At 33.2% G+C, this 14250-nt stretch overlaps 1 protein-coding gene across 5 annotated transcripts in view; it reads right to left on the bottom strand.

Moving 5' to 3' along the window:
- LOC106869314 (mucin-5AC) overlaps nt 1–14250 on the bottom strand; it is a 157974-nt gene that overhangs the window by 85405 nt on the left and 58319 nt on the right. Inside the window, exon 1 of one of the 5 annotated variants that reach the window (XM_014915007.2) lies at nt 6846–7148. The exons of the other annotated variants lie outside the window; for them this stretch is intronic. The gene's annotated coding sequence lies outside the window, so the exon portion shown is untranslated. Of the gene's footprint in view, nt 1–6845; nt 7149–14250 lie in introns of those variants that run through there. 5 annotated transcript variants of the gene reach the window in all.

Raw genomic sequence — 14250 nt, 5'->3', positions numbered from 1 at the left:
AGATTACAATTCTGCAAAGGTGCAGGTGTGGTTCTGTTGTAAATAGTCTGCTTCCCAACCACATGGTTCTGGGTTTAGTCCCATTCCATGGTGCTCTGGGCAAGTGTTTTTTCTACTACAGTTTTGGGCTAACCAAAGCCTTTGTGGATTTGATAGACAGAGACTGAAAGAAATCTGTTGTGTGTGTGTGTGTGTGTGTGTGTGTGTGTTTGTGAGAGAGAGAGAGAGAGAGAGAGAGAGAGAGAGAAAGAGAGAGAGAGCAATAATTATAATGATGTAGAACTGGAGACTTGTTCATCCTCAAAATTTCTTTCCTCTTATTTTACAATTACTGATTAAAGGAATTTACTGAGTGACTGTCAACTAATAGTAGTCACAGACATTAAATACTGATCAACGTGGCTAGCTGTAACCTGGAAGATAACTGAGAGCCACCACACTACCCACTTGGGTAATATGTCCCTCCAAACTCACATATATATGTGTGTTTGTGTGTGTTTGCTCTCCACCATCATTTGACAACTGGTGTTAGTTTATTTACATCTCTATAACTTAACATTTTGGCAAAAGAGAATGAAAGAATAAGTATTAGACTTTAAAAAGAAAAAGTAGTAGGGTCAATTTGTTCAACCACCTTCAAGATGGTGGTCTAGCATGGCTACAGACTAATGACTAAAACAAGTGAAAAGAAAAAAAAGGAATGTTTTGAATACCCCTTCTTCATTCAAACCCTTAACCCAAATCCCAACTTTCTATAACTTAACCTTGCCCTACAATACTAATCCATAATCCCTGATCCTAAACCTCAATCTTATTTTTTTTTTTTTCTTTTGCAAAATTATAATCATCTACATTTAAAACAAAATTCTGTTTAAAAAACAATTTGAAAATGAAAATGTTATGACTGGTTGCATCTTGCTCAACAGAGAGGGGAAGAATGGAAAAATTTGAAAACAAAGTTTCTATTTGCAAAATATCATTATCTTCAATGCTTTAAACCCCTCGAAAAATGTCTGAAACACGCACACATATTTATGTTATAAGATGTAAGGGAACTTGAGTATGAAACTCACCAGGGCAGTTCACATTTTCTTTGGGATAGAAAACAGTTCCTGCAACTGTTGATTCACTAGGTTAATTCTCTGAGTTTTTACCCCAGGCAATGCCTAGTATTTGTTAGATAGATAGATAGATAGATAAATAGAGAGAGAGAGAGAGAGAGAGAGAGAGAGAGAGAGAGAGAGAGAGAGAAAGAGAGAGAGAGACAGAGTTGTTGGTTAGAGTGGTCATTTGAGAATCCAGAATATGAAAAGCCCAGACCACAAAACATTTTGTCTGATACTCTATATGTATATATGTATGTATGTGTGTATGTCTATATGTATGTATGCGCATGCATCTGTGTGAGCAAGAGAAGAGTCTGTTTATGTGAGTAGGTGTATATTTCGTGTCATTATATGTATCCTGTGTGTAATAACATGTGTATGCATATGTGTGTGTGTGTGTGTGTGTGTGTGTGTGTGTGTGTGTGTGTGTGTGTGTGTGTGCACACATCTCTGTTCATACAGACAGATATATATTTATCTATAAGGCTAGCTGATTGAACAACTACCTACAACTACTGTTTGTTTACTCGGCCACTACCATTTGTTAATTTTCGGTGTTTCTCCTATTTTGATGTCATTCTTCACTCTCACTTTGAAGCTTGTGTTAGGACAATACATACATGTATACATACTCACTCAGTCATACACACACACACACACACACATTCAGTCATACATTCACACACACACATGCATTCATACATTCACACACACATGCAGTCATACATTCACACACACACACACATGTAGTAACATTGATAGGAAATGTAGCTTGTCCTAAATCCGTGGTGGATATATTACATGTTACCTAGAAGGCTACACCTTTGCTATTTAGAAATAGAAGATAGCCACTAAACACTTCATCAATAAGGAAGCCTCTAAGTCTCTACATCATGATACAAGGTGATTGTCAATTGTGCCAGAATAGGAATTATCACCCACATCATCGGCAGCTGTTCAAGAATACCTGCAAGGTACTACCTTCTTATGAGACACAACATTGTCGCTAAAACCACTTACAGTGCTATCTGCAAGAAGGATTGTTTCTATGACCCTTCGAAAGGTACTCCAGACCAAAATGTAGCCATATCTTTAAAAAAGAGGAATACTGGTGGAATATTCCAATATAAACAGCAATCCCATGCTAATACAATAAGCCTGCACTACTGCAGAGGTTAGCTATTTAGTGGGAGTGAATATTTCATAAAAATTGGAGAAAAGCAGAACAGCTATAGGAAGCTAATGAGAAACTACAGGCCTTATATCCAGACTATAAATTTTTATTTGTACCAAGGTAGCCAGAAGAGACAGGTTCAGCTGATATATTGGTCTGGGAGCCAAAGAACCAAGGAAGGGTCAGTGAATGTTTAATGGGGGCCTAAAACCAGTCTTGTTCCACCTTGCAAAACTTCTAGAGGCCCTGCATATCTGTCTGTTTATATATATAGATACAAATATATGTAAATGCTAGTTTAATAGGTTTGTTTAGTCAATATCATAAACATGCTTTGAGAAGTGAATTGTAACAGTGAACCATCAAATAAACATTTACTATTAATATTTTATATATATATATATATATATATATATATATATATATTCACACACAAACACACATGGATACAAATATATGTGGCTATGTAAATTTACGATTTCCTTACCTCCCCCTACCAAATGCTTATCAAGTTTATCCTTCTAATTAAACCGTAGTTATATCTGTGTGTGATGAGCAAATGATTGTATGTAAGTATGTGTCCTGTATTGTGTCTGTCAACTACATAACTTTTATCATCTTTACCATTTTCCTATCACTTCTTGTCAATTTCAATGTTCCTCTGTTGACTGTAACTTCTTTCTTTTCTACTCCTCTTCAGCTGTGTCCAACCCACACCAACCCTTATGCTGTTCCTCCTAACTCTGAAATATAGCCTAACATACCATTAGAATTTTATAATAAGCTAAGCTAAAGATTTTAAATTCTACCAATGATAATTTATTAAATTTTAAAGCATGCTATTTGAAACTATTAACATTTGTTTGAGCATATCTTCAGTTAAAAGGTTAGCATCCTCTGCATTTTTGAGAGCTGATATAGCAATCACTATATCACTGGAACTTACCACTTTATAAAACTTATGATCCCTCTATTCTGTCATACAAGTTTTATTACTATACACTAACATATTCCCAATGCAGCACATATATTTTTCTTTGATTGTCTATTTACTACATTACCACAGAGTCCACTGTATTGTTGTTCTCAGTGTGGGTAAGTGTCAGAATTCATCATTACATGTAACTTAAGAGGTTGTCTGTGGTGTAGGTAAAAAAATAAACAAAAGTGATAGAACATAGTTTTAAATACATTATTGCAGTTGCTATTTAAACCCCAAGTCATTCCTGAACAAATGTAGCTATAAATCATGACCAGCCTATCTTTTCAGACATCTAGTGTATCCTGATTTTTTTTTTTTCCCCAGAGATGGCGATATATAATTTCAGGGTGATTTTACTACTAATTTTAACAAGTTGAGCAACCATGTTGAGAATCCCTTATTGATTTGACATTACTGCAGTATAAGTTGTTTGTAATTCAACAGTTGTTGATATCATTCTCATGATATCACTAATATCAACAAACAATATACACAAAACTTATGACAAAGTTCTCATATAATAATGTACAGTGCCTATACTGAAAATTACTAAGTTTATTATGAGATGGTAATGGTGGTGGGAAAGAAGGAATAACAATGGTAATGTTTATGGTGGCCACAGTATTAATGAGATTTTCTCCCCATAAAATAGAGCTATTTCTATTTAATCATACATATTATGCAGTGGTTTATTTTTAGAGTAGCTACTTTCCAAGACAGGATACTTTCATATAATTCAGGAAGCCACAGTTCTGCTATCTGGTGGTTTGATTTTTGGAATCAATATTTTCTTAGAGTAGAGGAATTGCCATATACATCTTAAATTTTGCCCTTATTTCTCCCTTATTTTCCACCTTTGCGGTTTGAATTATTTATACTATTTAGTCTAGTATTTTTTATTCAGCACACCATAGCTAGTTAGTGTACTGATTTTTCATTGTAATAATCTGTTGTATTAAATCTACAACTCTGATGAAAATAATCATGGCTGTTTTTAAGTTTTTATTTACTTCCTGAAAGTATTCTTCAGTCTTCTTGTCTCTCTCTGTATATGTCAATATATATTATTCTTACATGCAACAATACAATAGTAATTCTTTTGGAAGCACATAAAGAAAGACTACCTTTCAAAGTATGGTAGCATCCTAACATTGATGTTAAGAATAAGTACTTTCTATTCAACACTGTTTACAGTCTGGTTGGAGACAAATCAGTTAGATATGATAGAAGAAAGTTCAAAATTTTAGAACTTTGATATTTGAAAATTATTGTGCACTAATTAGCAGTTTAATAACTGGGCTTAATTCTTGCATATATTTAGTAGCTTTAGTAGAATCCTAAAGCTACTGTTTCAAATCATATATCAATTATGGAATATGAACTGACACTAGCTAATGCTTAAGAGACGGTAAATAAGAAGAAATATAATAAACCGGATAGGCTTAACATAACAATGACACTTGATCAGTCATGTTAAAGGAGGTATGGTTGTTTGAGAATGTTTATTTTGGAATGATTATTTATATTTTTAAGAATGCTTATTTTGGTAATTTGACAATTTTAGATGAATAAAGAAGTGTATAATGTTATATAATGGTTTATGAAAATCCATAGATATTCTTTCTTTATTATGTACAAGTATTAAATAATAACATAAATCACACTAATTTATTACATAAGTTGGTAATTATAAGTCTTACAATTTTTGTTGTTGGTTACCTTTAGCCCTGATTTATGATCAAAGGCATTCTACTTGTGATTATCAATTCTTTTATTTATATATCAGAGACTATATTGTTCAATATTTCCTTCACTTTTTTTAGGTTGGTGATTTGAGGGTGATTTGGCTGCTATTAGGTTGAGCAACCACATAGAGGCTCCTTCATTAGCTTGAAGCTTTGTTTCTTTATAACCAAAGCCTTATGCCCTCTTGACATAAAGTAACTGATGCAGCTTCATCGAAAGGGTAATAAGAAGCAACAAATAAAAGACAAAATGAACCAAAGTATGTAGAGCCAGATGGAAACAATAACACTAAACGAAATAACTATAATAAAATCTAATCAATTTATGCAACTGATCAGTTCGCAACAATAAAAATCACCAATGATCATCAATGTGAATTCAAAATAACTCACTTTAGTCAGCTATTTTTTTATATTTATAAATACTATGAAATTGGTAATTGAAGACTTTGGGTGGTTCTATTAAATTTTGGAATATGGTAACTTTTGGGAAGGGTAATTTTATCGGTCACATGAGCATTTTGGTACAGTATTATGAGGACTTTATTAGGTTTAAGAGAATAATAAAAAAAAGTTAACAGACTAATAATTTTCTATTTTAAATTTCTGCCTTTTTCACTTTTAATATAAAAGGTTTAGAAAGACTTGACTTGATGTTGTTGTTATTATATTATATTATATTATATTATTATTATTATTATTATTATTATGGTAGGGTCAGAAGTCTTGAATGAAATATGATTATATATATTTTTTTCCAGTGAAAGCAGTTAAGTGAACTGTAAACATTAAGAATTGATATCAAACGTAGTGGTAAACAAAAGAAATAGAAAAATCAAAGAGAAATTTATGTATAAATGAATGTTTCAAATGACACAGTAGCTCTTTTAATCTGTTTTTCTCTAAATCATGACATTAGACTAGGAAACTAACCTAGAGATGGTGGAAGAAAACAATAATAGAGAGAAATATTCCATTATTCGCAAAAGCTCTCATAATTCTTTAGTGTTTGTAATGGGGGTGGGAGATATTGCTACAGATCAATGTCTTTGACTACAGCATTGCTTTTATGAATACTATACATGTTTTTTTCTTTCTCTCTTCTTCAACTACAATTCCCTTCAGCCTATAAACTCTACATTTAAGATAAACCTACTATCTTTGAGATTTAATTTTTATTGATTATGCACTAGAAAACTGAAAATAGACACCATGGTGTAAAATAATAAAACACAATAAAACAAAGCAAAACCAGAAAACAAAAAGATATGGCCTACCCATTAAAAAACAAATTAAAGCTAATAGTGTGTATGGATACCAACTACATATTTGAATATGTCTTAGTGCATATTTTAAGGAGCTTCCTTATATGTTCATATCTATAACTCTGGTAAAACATTAAATGTAAATACTATATATATATATATATATATGTGTGTGTGTGTGTGTGTGTGTGTGTGTGTATGTATTGAATTCAGAGATCTGAGAAGGAGAGAAGTATGCAGAGGGTTCTTTATGTAACAGACGAAGATGAGAGAAAGTTAAAGTTGCACTGATGAACAAAACAAAAAAGAAAACAAAACCACCCCCAGAAAAACAATCAAACAATAGGGATAAAGAATATAGCAAAAATGCAAGTAAATACCAGCAAACAAAATATTTCTATAACACAAACTGAGAATAGCTGGTTTAGAATTGATTTCGATGACAGCATGGAAAATATATCGATATAGCATTGGGTTACTCTAAACTGTGAAAGGAGGATGAAATTATACCAAATAAACAAGCAATAATGGAAATAATAACAATTATTATTATTATATTAAAAGAAAACTTACTGTCAGGTAGATATCTAGTGTACAGCAATCAAGACAGTACAGGTTGGCAATAATACTAGTCCATAGCAAGTTAGTAAACAGAAAACCCTTATCTAATTGAAACAAGTGTCACATCACTTGTTTGAAGAAACAGTAATAACATATACATTTTACATAGATTGTGTAGATGAATATGTAGGTGTGCGTAGTAAACAAGCATATATATGTGTTTGTGCGTGTGTGTGTATATATATATACACACATACAGACACACGTTTATATATGTATGTTTATATATATATATATATATGTATATATATATATATGTATATATATATATATATATATATATATATATATATATATATATATATATATATATATCTATATATGCTACAATAATGTTTGCGACATCACTGTCAAAGAACCGCTTTCACATAGAGTGGCATTCTGTTAAAGAAGGCCTGCAACAGTGGCAGCAAGTAGCAGTCATAACTGTCGTGGTAGCTTGCTGATCTTGATGCAGTAATATTCAGCATCAACAGCAGCACTCCTCACTGGTCTCTCTCATCTCTCTATCTCTTTCTCTCTCTCTTTACATTTCCCCCATCTCTCTCTCTCTCTTTTTATTTGCCTCCGTCTTTCTCTTACACATACACACACTCTCTCTCCCTTGTTCATATACCTATCTCTTTTCATTTTGCAGAGATATCTTCGGGCTTAATAAGTGATAGATATTGATTTTCCCAAGCACTAGACCCAGATATAAGCTGATGATACAACAAGCAAATTGTTATGACGGATTCCTCTTCAGTAAGGAAAACAGGAGGAAGAATAAATCAAAACACACAGATGCACACATCTACACACATAAACATATACACACAAACCCAAACACACATACAGAGCAAAAAAAAAATAAAAAAAAAATAATAGTCATTATAGTAAAAATAAAATAACAATATTGCTACAAACAAAAATTAACAACTGAGTGATAATTTTTTAAAAATTTATAAATATATAATAATAATGATAATAATGTTAATAATAATAACCACAACAATAATTAATAATGATAATAAATAATAATACTAATAAATAAAATAATGTTAATAAGAATAATATTGATAATTTTAAAAAAAATCATAATAAATAACACATTTAATTGAGAAAAAAATCTAAATTATGGATATTAGACCGTATTTTTAATGATGATGATAGTAATAAAAATTACTATTTTTTTTCTTTTTACATGTGAAATATGGTTAACTAAATCGAATTCAGAATATTACTAGCATTTATCTTATTTCACCCCTTACATCGAGTGATAAATGATAAAAATCAAATTTGATGAAATCTGAACACAAAATGTTGAAGGATGAAACAAAGGATTCTGCCCGGGTCAATAAAATAAGTACTATTCAAGAACTGGGATGAATTATAAATTAGCATATTCTTCTCCTCCTCCTCATAGTGTGGTCTTTATGTCTAAGTTAGATATTATTATTAAGAAGGTGGCGAACTGGCAGAATCATTAGCCTTTCGGACATAACTCTTCATAGCATTTCTTCTGACTCTTTATGTCCCGAGTTCAAATTCTGCTGCAGTCAACTTTGCTTTTCATCCTTCCAGGATTGATCAAATAAGTACCAGTTGAGTACTGGAATTGATGTAATCAAGTTACCCCTCCTCCCAAAAACTGTTGGCCCTGTGCCAAAATTTGAAACCATTCTGAACTCAAATTACACTGACGGTGACTTAGTCCATCATTCAGGGTTGATAAAATACATACCTGTCATGTATTGAGGTTAATGTAATTGACTAGTCCTCTTCCACAAAATCTCAAGCCCTGTGCCTATAATAGAAAGGTAATGAGCTGGCAAAATTGTTAGCATGCTGGGCAAAATGATTAGCGGTATTCCATCTGTTGCTACATTCTGAGTTCAAATTCCATCGAGGTCAACTTTACCTTTCATCCTTCTGGGATTGATAAATTAAGTACCAGTCAAGTACTGGGGTCGATGTAATTGACTGTCCCCCTCCCCACAAAAATCCAGGCCTTGCACCTATAATAGAAAGGATTATTATTATTATTATAAGATGGCAAGCGGCTGGAATCATTAGCATGCTAGACAAAATGCTGCTAAACAGTTTGTCTATCTTTGTGTTCTTGAATTCAAATTTCACTGAGGCTGACTTTGCCTTTCATCCTTTTGGGGTCGATAAAATAAGTACCAGTTGAACACTGGGGTCAATAAAATCAATTTACCCCTCCACCAAAATTTCAGGCCTTCTGCCTATAAGAAAGAGACTTATTACTATTATTATTATTATTATAACATGGCAAGCTGCTGGAATCATTAGTATGCCAGACAAAATGCTGCTAAGCATTATTATTTAATGTCATTTTACATCTTTACATTCTGAGTTCAAATTCTGCTGAGGTCGACTTTGCCTTTCATTCTTTAGAGGTTCATAAAATAAGTTACCAGTTGAAAACTGGGGCTGATGTAATTGAAATTTCAGGCTTTGTGCCTCCCCTGAAATTTCAAGCTTTGTGCCTATAGTAGAAAGGATTATTATTATTATTTATAATAATAAATTATTTCTAACTTTAAGGGAGAGGTTAAATTGATTTGATCCAAGTACTTTACTGGTGTTTAATTTATGAATAATGGCAGACAAATATGACCTCAGGAGGACTGAGTTCAGCATATGGAAGAATGTAAATAAATACTACTAAGCATTTATTCCAGCACATTATCATTTCTGCCATTCTACAACCATATTGAAGATAATAATAATAATAATAATAACAAAGTTGATGACGCTGCATGGGACGCTACACCCTAAAGCAAACGTAAACAGACTGTATATGAAAAGAAAGAATGGTGGCAGAGGACTAATTAGTGTAGACCATTGTATAAAGAGTGAAAGGAGAATGTTTTCCGAGTATGTGATAAATAGTGATGAAGACCTGCTACAATATACTGCAAAAGATTTGGGTGTAAATGCAGATGAAATGATGGGCAAGGAAGAGAAAAGAAGACCTTCTTGAAATGAGAATGCATGGACAGTTTGAAAGGAATACACAAGATGTTAAGGATAATACAGCATCGTGGGCATGGCTTGAGCGAGGTGATTTGAAGCGTACCACTGAAAGCCTGATCATTGCTGCACAAGACCAGGCTCTTGCTAACAATTCAGTGAAGTATAACATCTATAAAACTTCTGATACCCAGAAATGCAGACTCTGTGGAAAGAGTGTGGAAAATGTGACCCACTAGTAAGTGGATGTGAGAGCTTTGCAAAAAAGAATATGAGTGTTGCCATGATAAAGTGTGTGTATGGGGTTGATCAGTTACTCAACTATGGTCTTCTTCCTTCCCAACAACAATTTAAATAGGTGCAAGGACAGAAATTTGAGAAGGCATAGCTCATTATATCAAATCTAGTGTGTGATTGGTACAAGGGATGTAAGGTAAAATTCATTTAGCAGGGTTTGAACTCAGAATTTAAAGGGCTGCAAAGCAGTGTCTGTTCAAGAGCTCTGTACAAAATGCTTTGTGGGACTTACTTAAATCATGTTTTAAAAGAATAAAGTACTGTAGTGAATTTAGTTCAAGGCTTTATGCTATTTTAGTCACTCCACTACTTTCCTTCCTTCCTTGTGCCATCAGATTAATGACTGGCCCCCGTCGATTTCTTTGGCAAATACACAGTGTATGTCATGGAATTTTCACACGAGAATATAAAGGTAGTTTCCAGCTGCCTTCCTCTGGTTATTATTTTTACATGACACTATCTTGTCATCTACCGCTAATTTTGAGAGAGAGAGAGAGAGGGAGAGAGAGAGAAAGAGAAAGAGAGAGAGCAATGGTGGGGTGGGTAGGGGTGGATTGTGGAATTGATCCCTGTGCAAACTGCCACTTTATTTGCCAATCCAGAAAGGACGAAAGTGAAATTGAACTTCATGATTTGAACTAAAATACCACAAGACATTTTATCTGGACATGTTAGCATGTCCAGATTCTGTCAATTCACTACCTTAACACTTTCCTAGTTTCATTACAATAAAAACCATGGAAAGCATAAAAGCGTATGTTTTTCCTGTTGTCTAGATTATAGGCATACCAAGGACAGCAACCACTATTGTTCAAATGGCTATCAACACCATTTCTATAAATAAATTATAAATGCTCATTGTATTCTTTATAGCTTACTATTGGATTTTAGCATCAATTGCCGATATTCTAGCTATATTAAAACACCATAACAATCTGGTTTCACAAAGTTTATTTATTCTTCAAATTTGAAATCATTTTCATGGGCTTCAGCTCCACTGAATTACCATTTTAAGATTAAAAAAAAAAAAGAAATAAGGAAGCCATTATGCAGCTTTTCAGCTTACTAAGAAATAGCAGCCAAATTTCCTTCAAACATACCCTACCATCTTAAAAGAATTTTTAAAAGGGTGGACACATGGGATAATATGATTATGTGTAGGCAGAGGCTCGTTTTGCAACTAAATCTGAGCAACACACTGGGCAAATGTCTACTATGACCGAAAGCTGACCAATTCACTGTGAGGAAGACCATTGTGTGGAAGACCATTGTGTGTGTGTGCATATATATATATATATATATATATATATATATATATATGTCTGTGTGTCTTTATGTCTGTTTCTTGTCTTGCCACTGCTTGACAACAAGTGTTGTTTTGTTTAGATGCATGGAGTATAGTGGTTAAGCAAAAGAATCTTATATAATAAGTGCGAAGTATGAAACTTAAAAAGAGAAAGAAAAAGACAAAAAATGTAAGTACTGATTTGTTCGACTAAAACCCTTCAAAGTGGTACACCAGTATGCTTGCAATCCAATGACTGAAACAAGTAAAAGATAAAAGATACTAACAAAACTCAAACAAGCAAAAAACCACAATGAGCTCTGCCTGATCAGGGCTGACCTGGGGCTAAACAACAACAACAATACACAGAGAAAAAGATTTAATATATTATTGTTATTAACACTGTTAGGGCAGGGGTTCAGCAGACTGGAGAGGTGGATGACAGACAAAATGTTTTACGATATTTGGTTACATTTGTGAGTTTGAATCCCATCAAAGTCAGCTTTGACTTTTACTGTTTTAGAAGAGAGAGTCATCATCATTTTCCATGCTGGTATGGGTTGGACAGCTTGACAGGGGCTGGTCAGCTGGAGAGCTGCACTAGGTTCCAACTGTCTGTTTTGGCATGGTTTCCACAGCTGGATGCTCTTCTTAATGCCAACCACTTCACAAAGTGTACTGAGTACATTTTATATAGCACCAATGCTTTATACGAAGCACCAGTACTGGTGCTTTATACATGGCACCAGTACAGGTACTCTATATGTGGAACTAGCATGGGTGCCTTATATGTGACACTGGGGCAGGTGGTTTTTATGTGAGACTGGCATGGGTGCTTCTTATGTGACACTAGTACGGGTGCTTTTCATGGGATTATTTCCTCCTACAAAATTCAAGCTCCTGTAATCACGTTACACATTGTTAGTATATTATCACTTCCACAATACCAATAATGGCACCTATGGATTCACTTGTGTCAATATTACTGGCATTTATTCATATATGCATTTATTCTATGGTTAAAAAGTTAAGAGATTTGTTTTACAAGCGCATAGAAGAGAACACTTGTTCCAAAAGTACAATGTGTTGCACCTTGGACAAGTGTTATCTACCATATAAGCTCAGGCTGTTGAATGGCTTGTGAAATTTGGTAAATGGAAACTGTATGGCAGCCTGTTATGTGTACATATGTGTATAAATATATACATATAATTTATATATATATATGTATATGTGTGTGCATCCTTTGTAGGGGCAAATATAATTCACAAAATAATAGAATTTATCTTGCATGTTACTTAATGTAACATTACTTGTGTTTGTTGTTCAAATGCTTGTTACTGGCCACTATAGCATTTCTTTTGGCTCATTTTCATTTCATTTATGCAAATTATGTAGGACATATATGTGTTCTACTCTTTTTTTTATTGTGATATGTCCAAGTATCCCAACTGCTGGAAATAAGGTAGGACAACCACATTAGATGATGTCTATTGAGACAGAAACATGTTGACAACCATTCTTTTGTCTTCAAACAACCAAACTATGTTTTTCTTAAAAGTATGTCAATTTTGGAGAAATTCTTGATTCTTGAGATTATCTCCCCTTTTTGAAATTACAGTTGGTATTAATTTTGCCACTAAATGATTTGTCTATCTTCTCTGAAAATGGAGATAATTTCAATTGTAAGTTATTTAACATGCTCTTATTCATCTTTGTTGCTCAAATACATGCCAGTAGCCACTCTTTGCTTGTTTTCCTTTTACACACACACATACACACATGCCCATTGGTGAGAAATTGCCAATAAACTAGTATGATGAAAAAAAATTTTCTTGTGATATTTATTCCACTTGAGTTATACTAAAACTCTCTTGTCACTCTGCCATTGGTTATACAATGAACCAGATTAGCCTCCTGAAAACCTATAACTGATGATGCTTACTATTCATAAAACATATGATATAAAATTTAAATATATAAGCCTGCAGTTATTAGCAGTGAAAGCCATATGAAGTAAAAAAGAAATGCCTAAAGAAAAAAAAAATATTGCTAGTGAGAGATGGCAACGACTTTCAACCAGTTAAATATGACTGTAACAAAATATAAGCTACAACTGACTGTGGTTTGCAGAGGCAAAATGGGGAACAGTAAATAAGCATATATGGAAAATGTGAACAGGTGCAATGCCTGCATCACTGTCTCTATTAAAAGCAAACCTATGACCAATGGTTAGCTGGTCAAATGTCAGGATTACACTGTATATATCACCATGTAATGGTCTGTCTGGTAGTTTTAGCAGCATTATGGAGAGATGAGTTTCTATAGCAACAGTGGCCCACCAAAGATGTCACTTCTCTGGCCCTGCAGCATTTAAACTGACTATATCTGGCTCAAATATTCTACGCGTTTTAGGTCAAACTGACCAGATCTGATCTTTCATACCTACCATACAATGTCATTTTAAAAATAAATAATCACATTATTGAAATCTTGAAGCTACAAGATAATGCATGATTGATTCAAAACAATGTGAATAATAGCCATTATATTTGTAAATAATGTATATGCTAAAGGGCTAAATAATGCTGTAAAGAAGAAATTATTTAAAGAATAATTCTAAAACAACATTTGTAAAAATGAAAAGAAATCTCCACTTTAAGAAACATAACACTGCATTTAAAACTGAGGTTAGTAAACTATACTATTAAGTAAATTTTCCTGTGCAGGGTAGACACTTGAACAATATTCACAGCTATGAAGGTAGAAGCTTTTGAAACATGGATCTTTTTCACA

Source organism: Octopus bimaculoides, chromosome 1, assembly GCF_001194135.2.
Source record: "Octopus bimaculoides isolate UCB-OBI-ISO-001 chromosome 1, ASM119413v2, whole genome shotgun sequence".
Classification (NCBI taxonomy): Eukaryota; Metazoa; Mollusca; class Cephalopoda; order Octopoda; family Octopodidae; genus Octopus; species Octopus bimaculoides.
Note: the sequence above shows the minus strand (reverse complement) of the source record. Positions and strands in the feature narration are given on the sequence as shown.